Genomic DNA, 12,748 nt, shown 5'->3' on the forward strand with positions numbered 1-12,748 from the left:
GCCTGTGGTGGCTCTGCCCCAGTGAGAGTTGAGTGTAATGGTGGCACAGCTGCTTGGCTTGCAGGGGCCCTGGCAGTGCCAAGTGTGCAGAGACATGGACTGCCTCCACCACAGGAGTTACAGCTCTATCAGAGTCTTTTTTCCAGCCTCTTGTAGCTGGTGATCAGAAGGCCTCTTTGGCCAGTCTTTCTCCATGGTGCCACCCATTCAGGCACTTACAGGGCTTCCTTGCCTGGGGTCTTTCTCTGTTGTTTGGTGCATTAGGCACATAGAGGGGGCCCCCTGGCTGAGTCCTACTCTGTAGATTAGCACATCAGGCACTTAAAGGGGCACCCTGGGTGGGGTCCTACTCTGTAGGTCAGTGCCTTAAGCATTTGATGGGCCAGCCTCTCTATTGTTCAGCTGCCAATGCTGGTGAGTAGGGGGGCAGAGAAGCTATGGTGATGGCTCCACCCACTACGTGTGACTCAGAAGTACTACCTTGCTTCCCTCACTAACCCGCTTTCCTCCATAGGCATTTCCCACCATAATCTCCTCCCTCACATGCCCTCCATCTGTCTCTCTGCAGTCAACAGCAGCCCTCACCTGGGTATTGATCCACAATCCCTAAACTCCAGCTCCCAGACACTGCACCATCTGGGGTGTGTATGGCTATGGCAAGGACTGTCTGATTCTATTTGGTGTCCACAGATTAGCTGTTTCACTCTCAGCCTTAAATGTTTCTCCTCTGACTCAGACTATTGTCCCAATGTGAGGATCAGACCCCTGCTTCATTTCCCTCACCTGCTGAAGGTAGGTCCATTCATACTAATACTCCTGTTTTTCCCCCTAGTTCCTTCATCCTACCAATTTTTATGTGGGTCTCTATATTATTTTCTGCTGGTTCAGGTACTCCTGTCTGTGCTCAGCTGGTGTTCTGCTTGCCTTTTTGTGTCTGAAGGTGTATTCCTGATGTATCTGTGGAGAGAGAGGTACTCCACATCCACCTGCTCCTCTGCCGTCTTGTTCCCCGCCCCCTTATTTCTTCAGTTTAGTTCAGATACTCAGTTGTGTCCCGACTCTTTGTGACCCCATGAACTGCAGCACACCAGGCCTCCCTGTCCATCACCAACTCCCAGAGTTTACTCAAATTCATGTCCATTGAGCTGGTGATGCCATCCAACAATTTGATCCTCTGTCGTCCCCTTCTCCTTCTGTCCTCAATCTTTCCTAGCATCAGGGTCTTTTCTAATGAGTCAGCTCTTTGTATCAGGTGGCCAAAGTATTGGAGTTTCAGCTTCAACATAAGTCCTTCCAAAGAACACCCAGGACTGATCTCCTTTAGGATGGACTGGTTGGATCTCCTTGCAGTCCAAGGGACTCTCAAGAGTCTTCAACATCACACTTCAAAAACACCAATTCTTTGTCACTCAACGTTCTTTGTAGTCCAACTCTGACTACTGGAAAAACCATAGCCTTGAATAGATGGACCTTTGTTGGCAAAGTAATGTCTCTGCTTTTGAATATGCTGTCTAGTTTGGTCAATACTTTCCTTCCAAGGTGTAAGTGTCTTTTAATTTCAAGGCTGCAGTCACCATCTGCAGTGATTTTGGAGCCCCCCAAAGTAAAGTCAGCCACTGTTTCCACTGTTTACCCATCTATTTCCCATGAAGTGATGGGACCAGATGCCATGATCTTCATTTCCTGAATGTTGAGCTTTAAGCCAACTTTTTCACTCTCCTCGTTCTCTTTCATCAAGAGGCTCTTTAGTTCTTCTTCACTTTCTGCCATAAGGGTGGTGTCATCTGCATATCTGAGGTTATTGATATTTCTCCTGGCAATGTTGATTCCAGCTTGTGCTTCTTCCAGCCCAGTGTTTCTCATGATGTACTCTGCGTATAAGTTAAATATATGCCTTTATTTATTAACTAAATGTTATTTCAATCATGGTGCCTTTGGAGCCTTAGGTCAGAATGAATCAATATAAGTCTGGCTTATTCTTCTTTGAGTTCGTATTTCCTTCTGGTTTGGTAAATTAAGTACAGCATGTATTAAAAATACAATGTATAAATTGATATAAAAATAAACATCAGTTATTTGTTACTCAAATCATCAACTCAGTATGGAATACAAATAGTCTTCTATTAATTCTCATCAAAGTTATTTTTCATAGACAAACCATTGTTAAACTCGGCTATTAAGGATACTTACCTACATAGCTAATATTTTTAAATCATATTCTACCTGTTCTTTTTTCAAAAATGACATTAGCTTTAAAAAATGAAAATTATAATGGAAAATGCATATTGATAAAAAGGGCCTTATTTTTAAAATTCTACCATTAATTAACTACAGTTTTTACTTTGCAAAGATTATCTAGATATCTATTTGTATTCATGCAAACATGCACATTTAAAACATACTTCAGCTATATTACTAATAGTTTATTTATGACACAATATAGCTTTTTTGTAGCTACTTTGGATAACCCTGAACAAGTCATTGACAATTACTGAATCAAGACTCTCTGGACATTAAAGTGATTTTCAATTTTGAAGCATTATTATAAATAAGGTAGCCATGGAAATTATAAAACAGATACTTTTGAAAGTAAAAATGGTGTGTATTCATATTGATTTTAATCATGAACAACATTATAATGAATAACATAGTACACATATTTGTAATGTAAGCCATACCTATTTTTATTGTGGCTTCCTAAAGTTTGAATTGCTGTGTAAGAATATAAATATTTTCTATGTCTTCAAACTGCATGTCCCTCAGAAGGAGTGTCAGTATGATATATTCTGTTACCAGCAATTGAAGACAGTAAATATTGTCTGTACTCTCAACAGGCTGAGGGTAGTTTTCTATAATGTTCTGACTTTTAAAAAGGGATTATGTCATAATGTAAATTTTATTTTTATTTTTTAATACCAGTCAGGTAGTATATCCTTTCATATATTATATTGATCATTTTTATTTCTTCTGGAAAATTTTAAAAGTCTAGGAATGCCATTATTTGTTTTTTGTGTAATTTTTTATTTTGTTTTGTTTTATGGATGATTTCTGGCTTCATGAATGCTGACTTATTGAGAGCTACTGAACTACTGTAGAGGAAAATAATCACAGACTAATGTAATTTGATTTACTTTCATCATTACCTGAGGTTGGAAATATAAAAAATATTTAAATTTGAGAAAATATATCATTTAAAAATTTACTAATGAATGGATGATGTGGTAATTAACAGTTATAAGGCAAATATTGGATAATGAAGAAATTTACTTGTAAATTTAAAGTTAGGTAGTTTATATAAAAATAGTGAATATGTTAGCAAAACTTTTTTTGTACATGTTATATATGGTCAGATTGATTCATTTGGTATTTTATATATAAGAATATATGCTCATACAATTTTGAGTCAGGTTAGAGTGTTTGCATTTGTAAAGAACATTGGTTGATTTACCTTATAATTTGTTCTTTATTGCATTTTTTGTAAGAACATGATTCAGGAAGTCATCTGCCTTCTAATAAATAAGAATAGAACAGAAAATGTCAATTTCGTGACTATAAATGAGTACCAAGCTGTTCCCTAAAGGACAATTGAATTATTACCCAAAATTATTTCTGTATAATATTAAATGAATAGATTGTACCAAAGAAGTATTTTAACCTCCAAAATTGAGCTACATTATTGATAAGAATATCTGTAAGGAACAATCAGAGAGACAAATTAATTAAAACTTCTCATTGCATCAGTGGCTAAACTCTAATGTTTACTGTGCCTCATGTATGATATGAATGTCAAAATCAATGGTGAATCAATTTGCTGTAATTAGGCTTTTACATATTTACATTTTTAGTATTTGACCTAAATATTATCAGGAGACTAACAATCTATCTTAAGCAATCCTTTTCCTCTATAATTAGATTAATATTGAGATTCTATAGTCAAATCAGGTTAAATAGTTACAATAGTTTTTTTTTTTTTAATGCAACTGAATTATTGTGCAAATCATTAGGATAACTACTAATCATTGTGGGACAGATATCTACATAAATGTCAAATTAACCATATAATTTTTCTAGCTGTATATGTAATATAGAGAAGCTGACTACTTTAAATTGAACTACCTTAATTATTAGATTTGTTACCCATGCCTTTGAAAAATTTAAAAAAAAAAAAAAAAGGCAAAGATAAATATCCCTAAATTTTTTTGCAAATGAAGACTACTCTTCCAAAATAGTCTGAGAGGTAATGGAAAAAATATTATCATGGACTATCACATTTTGTTCAGCATTGCATTTGCTATACAATATCTTGCTCATGGACAGTAAAATCAAGTTTGATATCTGGATTTATAGCTTTATGCATGACTGCTAAGTCACTTCAGTTGTGTCCAGCTCTTTGATACCCTATAAACTGTGGCCTATCAGGCTCCTCCCTCCATGGGATTCTCTAGGCAAGAATACTGGAGCGGGTTGCCATGCCTTCCTCCAAAGCATCTCCAATCCCAGTCTCTTATGTTTCCTCCATTGTCAGTCAGGTTCTTAATCACTAGCGCCACCTGGGAAGCCATAGGTTTTATGCAAGTTAATACATCAGTCAGTTCAGTCAGTTCAGTCGCTCAGTCGTGTCCGACTCTTTGCGATCTCATGAATTGCAGCACGCCAGGCCTCCCTGTCCATCACCAACTCCCGGAGTTCACTCAAACTCACGTCTATCAAGTCGGTGATGCCATCCAGCCATCTCATCCTCTATAGTCCCCTTCTCCTCCTGCCCCCAATCTCTCCCAGCATCAGAGTCTTTTCTAATGAGTTAACTCTTCGCATGAGGTGGCCAAAGTACTGGAGTTTCAGCTTCAGCATCAGTCCTTCTAAAGAACACCCAGGACTGATCTCCTTTAGAATGGACTGGTTGGATCTCCTTGCAGTCCAAGGGACTCTCAAGAGTCTTCTCCAACATCACAGTTTAAAAGCATCAATTCTTCAGCGCTCAGCTTTCTTCACAGACCAACTCTCACATCCATACACGACTACTGAAAAAACCATAGCCTTGACTAGACGGACCTTTGTTGGCAAAGTAATGTCTCTGCTATTGAATATGCTATCTAGGTTGGTCATAACTTTCCTTCCAAGGAGTAAGCGTCTTTTGATTTCATAGCTGCAATCACCATCTGCAGTGATTTAGAAGCCACAAAAATAAAGTCTGACACTGTTTCCACTGTTTCCCCATCTATTAATACATAAATTAATTCAAATATGATTCTCTGAGTTTGGTTAAATACGGCTGACAAAATTCTGTTAAATATGCACATTATTTCTGAGTACATATTCCAGTGAGTCTTTTTTTAGCTTTCTTCTATCAAAATATTTTCACATATTATGTTGTAAATTCAGTAACTTAATGATTAAGTTGCTATTCGTTTTAATTATTCTACATGAAGTGTTTAGAAAATATCATATTTTTTCTTTCTGTAGATGTCTTTTTCATCTTTCTAGTGTAATCTGTAAATAGGTGTAGATATTTTTCTCTTATCTTCAGTATATATTTCAGAATACAATAACATTAATTATCTTTCTGCTGCTGCTGCTGCCACTGCTGCTAAGTCACTTCAGTCGTGTCCGACTCTGTGCGACCCCATAGATGGCAGCCCACCAGGCTCCCCAGTCCCTGGGATTCTCCAGGCAAGAACACTGGAGTGGGTTGCCATTTCCTTCTCCAATGCATGAAAGTGAAAAGTTAAAGTGAAGTCACTGGTCGTGTCCGACTCTTTATGGCCTCATGGACTGCAGCCCACCAGTCACCTGTGTCCATGGGATTTTCCAGGCAAGAGTACTGGACTGGGATGCCATTGTCTTCTCCAAATTATCTTTCTAATATTATTTAATTATAATCCGAACAATTAGCTGTGTTGTCAGTTGGTTACTTTACTATTTAAGTATCATATATAGCATCAAAATTTTAGGTGGAATCTTAAATTTCATATAACACAACAAAGCATAAAAACATATATTAGAAAGGTTGATGTTTAAAACATTGAAAAATGTGCATTTCATATGTGTCTTCTGATCACTGTACAAATAAGAAACCAAACCAGGTAAACAATAGTCATTTTAAATTAATTTTCAGTGTTATATTCTGCCCATGATTGCATCCTCTAAGAAACTGGGATAAGTCATTCATCTATTATTTACCATATTGTGTTGACCAACTAATATGGGCCAGGTTCTTTTTAAGTATTGAGTGCACATCAGTGTACAAAACAGAAAGAGCACACCTGTTCTCATAGCATTTTTTTTTTTTTTTTGCAGAATGACAGTGTCACCATAAGAAAAGTATGCAAAGTGATAATATTACAGGAAGAAAAAACAAAAATCCTAAATTACATTAAAAGCCACAAAAGTATAGCAATGAAAAAAGCTAGCTCAATTAATCAGATGTCCTCTGTTGATTAATGACCATTAATAACAAGAATGAGAAGAAATTTTGTGCAAGTCTTTTTCCTCATTGGTTTCAGAAATATGCCTTGCCCTTTCTTGGTTTTACAGTATTTAACGAGGAGACTGAACTCTGCTGGTTCCACCTGGAACCATTGAAAAAAAAGTATTGTTAGGTGATTGGGAGATGGAAGGATGAAAAATCAAGAGTATTCTCTTCGTGGCTGGTATCTTCAGGAGTTGTCCTGTGCTCTGTGACTCTAGTTTCCAATAGAGAAACCATTTCCACAGAATTCTAGCTCTCTCTATGCAAGCCTTTCATATACCTGTGATACCTCAGCACCTAAAAGGTCCAGGCTTCTTGTGTTAGGTTTCCCTTCTTTCTCCCTTTATTCCTTCAGCCCTATCATTGTTCAATTGCTAAGTCAAGTCTGATTCTTTTGTGACCCCATGAACTGCAGCACACCAAGCTTCCCTGTCTTTCACTATTTCCCTGAATTTGCTCCAACTCCTGTCCATTGAGTCAGCTTAGCCCCATTAGTCGCTATCTCTTTGCTTGTATAAAAGTGCCTTAGTCCTTTTGTCCCTTCTTGTCACCTATTCCACCTCTCGTTACCAATTTCTTATATTGGTATTCTTATTTTAAATTTCTAAACTGTTTTTTTTTTGTTTTCTCTCTTTTTCTGATTCAGTCTAAATTTATATGTTAAAGTACTGATACTTATGAACTTGGAGAGTAAAAGTGATGCATAATTTTTTTCTATTGTTAGAGTTTTAATACTTTGCTTCATTTTGTTTTAAAGTGTAAATAAGAATTTCTCATTTCTTTTCAAATGTCTTTAGTAATAGTAAAGGTTACTTGCTACCACAGAATGCTAGCCATATTACAATAACCCTGTGTAAATGGGTTAGTGAAATTTTCATTAAACAGAATCTTGTGGTGGAAATCCCAAGAAATTCTTTCAAACCGAAACACTATTTTATACCATTATGAGTATAATGAAAAACTTAAAGCATGAGGACACATTCTAAATTGAAGTGTATTTCAATCATAGTTTTATAAATGTTCTATGGTACAAATTCTATCTGGACCCCCTTATGTATTTATTGTTTACAATTTTGACATTCAGTATATTTTTGTCTTTGTGACAAAAGGAATAAAGGGAAAGATAAGTGAGGTAATAGATAAGTGATTCCAAAATGAATTGTATGCTGTATATTTGTCAGTTTTAAATCTACAGGAAGTGTAATTGTTATGAGTACTTTTTATCTTGCTCAGTTTTCCTAATTTCTTTCTTTTTTTTTTGCCTTGTAGAACTAAACTCTCTTATTTTATAATTAATATAGTTTCTAACCACATATTTTCAGTAATTAGGCATATTGAAATATTAATTAATGAGAATAGAAAAATATGGAAATAAGCATTGTATTCACCAAAGTGTGACAAGAAAGGAAGGAAGTTAATCAGGACAAAGGATGGATTGTTTAATATGAAACAGTTAAATATAAAATAGATGATTGTTTTCTCAGTAAGGTTATAGTATCGATGTTTACGGGCCCATACATGACTGATAGGAATGCAAATGTAAATGAAGGATACTTAGGCAGCATCTAGTGACTTTATATGGTTACATTTTTGTTTTCATTTAGTAGGCTTTCTTCTAAAAATTAATTCTAAAAACATTTAAGATATGATAAGCTAATGAATTGTAGTACTATTAGTAAAGACGAGAAGTGAACCAAAATGTTCATCAATAATGGACTAGTCAACAAACAACAAGGAATCCTCAAGAATGAGTGCTATAAAAAAGAAATGTTCTTCTTTTACATACTGCTTCTTTTACATACTTCTTTTACATACTGCAGTATGTATCTTTTACATATTGCTTTGTCAGTGGCTTTTAACTGGTAGTAATTTTTCACATGTCTAAGACATCTCTGAAAACATTTTTGATTATTACAACTTGGGGTTCCTGCTGACATTGGTTGGTTAGAGGCAAGGGATGTTATTCATCATCTCACCATGTATAAAACAGCCCCTCAAAGCAAAGAAGTATCCAGCACCAAATGTCAGTAGTGCCAAAACTGAAAAATAATTTATTATGGCATTAACACTGGAATAAAACTTTTAAGTGAAAAATATCATGGGAGAGAAAAATGAGAATAGTATGTATTGCATATAGATAATATACACCTTGAAAGTAATAAGGGGCTGAAACAAAAATTGTATTGTTTACGGATGTAAATGTCTATTGAGAAAAACCAAAATAAACTTCAAGCAAATTTAAAAAATACAATTTATAAATTAAAACAAAAAAAAATTAAAGGTTGAGTTGTAGGGAGGGAATAGGATGCAAAAATAGGCACAAATCTAGAATTCTCTGAATAGTACTTTATTTCATTTATGTATGTAAAAAGAACAGCCCCCTAAAAAATGAAATAAAAATTCAAGATTGAGTGGTTGTATGATATGTTCAAAATTCTCCAAGCCAGGCTTCAGCAACATGTGAACCGTGAACTTCCTGATGTTCAAGCTGGTTTTAGAAAAGGCAGAGGAACCAGAGATCAAATTGCCAACATCTGCTGGATCATCCAAAAAAAAAGAGAGTTCCAGAAAAGCATCTATTTCTGCTTTATTGACTATGCCAAAGCCTTTGACTGTGTATATCACAATAAACTGTGGAAAATTCTTCAAGAGATGGGAACACCAGACCACCTGATCTGCCTCTTGAGAAATTTGTATGCAGGTCAGGAAGCAACAGTTAGAACTGGACATGGAACAACAGACTGGTTCCAAATTGGAAAAGGAGTACATCAAGGCTGTATACTGTCACCCTGTTTATTTAACTTCTATGCAGAGTACATCATGAGAAATGCTGGACTGGAAGAAACACAAGCTGGAATCAAGAATGCCGGGATAAATATCAATAACCTCAGATATGCAGATGACACCACCCTTATGGCAGAAAGTGAAGAGGAACTCAAAAGCCTCTTGATGAAAGTGAAAGAGGGGAGTGAAAAACTTGGCTTAAAGCTCAACATTCAGAAAACGAAGATCATGGCATCCGGTCCCATCACTTCATGGCAAATAGATGGGGAAACAGTGGAAACAGTGTCAGACTTTATTTTTATGGGCTCCAAAATCACTGCAGATGGTGATTGCAGCCATGAAATTAGAAGACACTTACTTCTTGGAAGGAAAGTTATGGTCAACCTAGATAGTATATTCAAAAGCAGAGACATTACTTTGCCAACAAAGGTCCGTCTAGTCAAGGCTATGGTTTTTCCTGTGGTCACGTATGGATGTGAGAGTTGGACTGTGAAGAAGGCTGAGCACTGAAGAATTGATGCTTTTGCACTGTGGTATTGGAGAAGACTCTTGAGAGTCCCTTGGACTGCAAGGAGATCCAACCAGTCCATTCTGAAGGAGATCAGCCCTGGGATTTCTTTGGAAGGAATGATGCTAAAGCTGAAACTCCAGTACTTTGGCCACCTCATGAGAAGAGTTGACTTATTGGAAAAGACTCTGATGCAGGGAGGGATTGGGGGCAGGAGGAGAAGGGGACGACAGAGGATGAGATGGCTGGATGGCATCACTGACTCAATGGACGTGAGTCTGAGTGAACTCCGGGAGTTGGTGATGGACAAGGAGGCCTGGCGTACTGTGATTCATGGGGTCACAAAGAGTCGGACACGAGTGAGCGACTGATCTGATCTGATCTGATCTGATGATATGTTAGATTTTGCTTATCAGAAATAATTTATCTAAGAAAAATGTATCTGATGGATTAGAGGAAATAGAGAAACCAGTGGGTACAATTATCAAGGAGAGTATATTTTCTGCTATTGTCATTTCTATAAAGATTAAATCCAAATGAAGGCACTATATAGCTTGATGCTATTAAGTGGATTGGGGAATTTGATATAGCTAAGATTCAGAGAAATAGAGAATACAGTTAAGGAACATAGTAACTTTGGAAAGGGAGGAGGAGAAATTATGCTTCCCCTTCATGTTAAAATGGAGACAAAGAATAAAGACAAAAAGTCATATTGAGGTGGAAAGTTTAGGAAATGAGTAGTCATCCTTGTGAGAAGAACCATAAGAGATGAGAATACCAGACCACCTGATCTGCCTTTTGAGAAATTTGCATGCAGGTCAGGAAGCAACAGATAGAACTGGACATGGAACAACAGACTGGTTCCAAATAGGAAAAGGAGTACGTCAAGGCTGCATATTGTCACCCTGTTTATTTAACTTCTATGCAGAGTACATCATGAGAAACGCTGGACTGGAAGAAACACAAGCTGGAATCAAGATTGCTGGGAGAAATATCAATAACCTCAGATATGCAGATGACACCACCCTTATGGCAGAAAGTGAAGAAGAACTCAAAAGCCTCTTGATGAAAGTGAAAGAGAAGAGTGAAAAACTTGGCTTAAAGCTCAACATTCAGAAAACGAAGATCATGGCATCCGGTCCCATCACTTCATGGGAAATAGTTGGGGAAACAATGGAAATAGTGTCAGACTTTATTTTTCTGGGCTCCAAAATCACTACAGATTGTGACTGCAGCCATGAAATTAAAAGACGCTTACTCCTTGGAAGGAAAGTTATGACCAACCTAGATAGCACATTCAAAAGCAGAGACATTACTTTGCCAACAAAGGTCCGTCTAGTCAAGGCTATGGTTTTTCCTGTGGTCATGTATGGATGTGAGAGTTGGACTGTGAAGAAGGCTGAGCACTGAAGAATTGATGCTTTTGAACTGTGGTGTTGGAGAAGACTCTTGAGAGTCCCTTGGACTGCAAGGAGATCCAACCAGTCCATTCTGAAGGAGATCAGCCCTGGATGTTCTTTGGAAGGAATGATGCTAAAGCTGAAACTCCAGTACTTTGGCCACCTCATGAGAAGAGTTGACTCATTGGAAAAGACTCTGATGCAGGGAGGGATTGGGGGCAAGAGGAGAAGGGGAGGACAGAGGCTGAGATGGCTGGATGGCATCACTGACTCAATGGACGTGAGTCTGAGTGAACTCCGGAGTTGGTGATGGACAGGGAGCCCTGGCGTGCTGCAATTCATGGGGTCACAAAGAGTCAGACACAACTGAGTGACTGATCTGATCTGATCTGATCTGACATTGCAAGTGAGGAAATGGGAGCTGAAATTTGAAGTTTAGAAATGTGAAATGCATGTGGATACAATGGTATTTTATAAGTAAAATGGAAAAAAAAAAGAATTTTCAAATCTGGACATTTTGAAATAAACAAGAAAATCTGAAACTGTGTATTTCTGGAAACCAATGTAGACTATCTACTTAAACTGGAAAAAAAAAAGAAATATGGAAGTAATAATATACTAATTTGCCTTATTTCTCACATTATTCCAGTTATGTTTTGCATATCAACCTCTCCCTATTTCCTTCTATTTGATTAGAAAACATTGTGTCCAATATATACTTAGATGAGACACAAACTTAAAAGCAAATCAAATATATATTTATATAGTATGATAATATATCAAACATAAAATATAATATATATTTCTTGGGGACAAAAAATGACCATGTGTTATGGCATTTATATAAATATTTCTCATAAACAGCAAAATCACAAGAACTCACAGTAACACCTCCCTGTTTTGTTAGTTCTCCTTATTTGTTAAGGTGCAAGTTAATATGAATAACTGAGTATCTGAAAAATTTCCCAGAAATTTATTTTTCTAAAGTAAGATGTACAGTTAAACTTTTGTTGTTTTTGGTTGTTGTTGCTGTTCATCACAGTCTGATAATGATGATATTTGCAAGAAAACACTGAATTAAAAGTTGTAATTTTGCCACTAGATCACTAGATGGTATATGGTTCCTTTAAGGAAATTTGAATTAGGAAATGTGTACAACAATAACTTTAGTATTCAATAACAATGTTAACTTTTTTCATTGAATTGTTTTGTTTCTCCCCAAATTTGTATATTACTACTACAAATATTTTCAACAAATATTATTAAATCATCTGTTGTTATATAGTAAAATAACTTTTTAAGATTTTTAATTAAATGTTAAAATATACTATTTTGATTTATAATTTTTAATGTAGTTCCAGGTCAATCTTAGTATATAAATAATAAAAAATATATGTTAAGATATTTATAAAAACAAATTTTACATTTACTAGTTCTTCAAATATTATAAGATATATTTAGATTAATATTGAATATTGATGTCCAATCTAATGTTATGATTTTAATAATAAGCATTCTCCAGGGTAAATAGTTTCAGATTATCATAAGTCTCTTACCATTTCGCACTTTATTGAACTGTATTGATTA

The sequence above is a fragment of the Bos javanicus genome, chromosome 2 (genome assembly GCF_032452875.1).
Source record: "Bos javanicus breed banteng chromosome 2, ARS-OSU_banteng_1.0, whole genome shotgun sequence".
In the NCBI taxonomy this organism is placed as follows: Eukaryota; Metazoa; Chordata; class Mammalia; order Artiodactyla; family Bovidae; genus Bos; species Bos javanicus.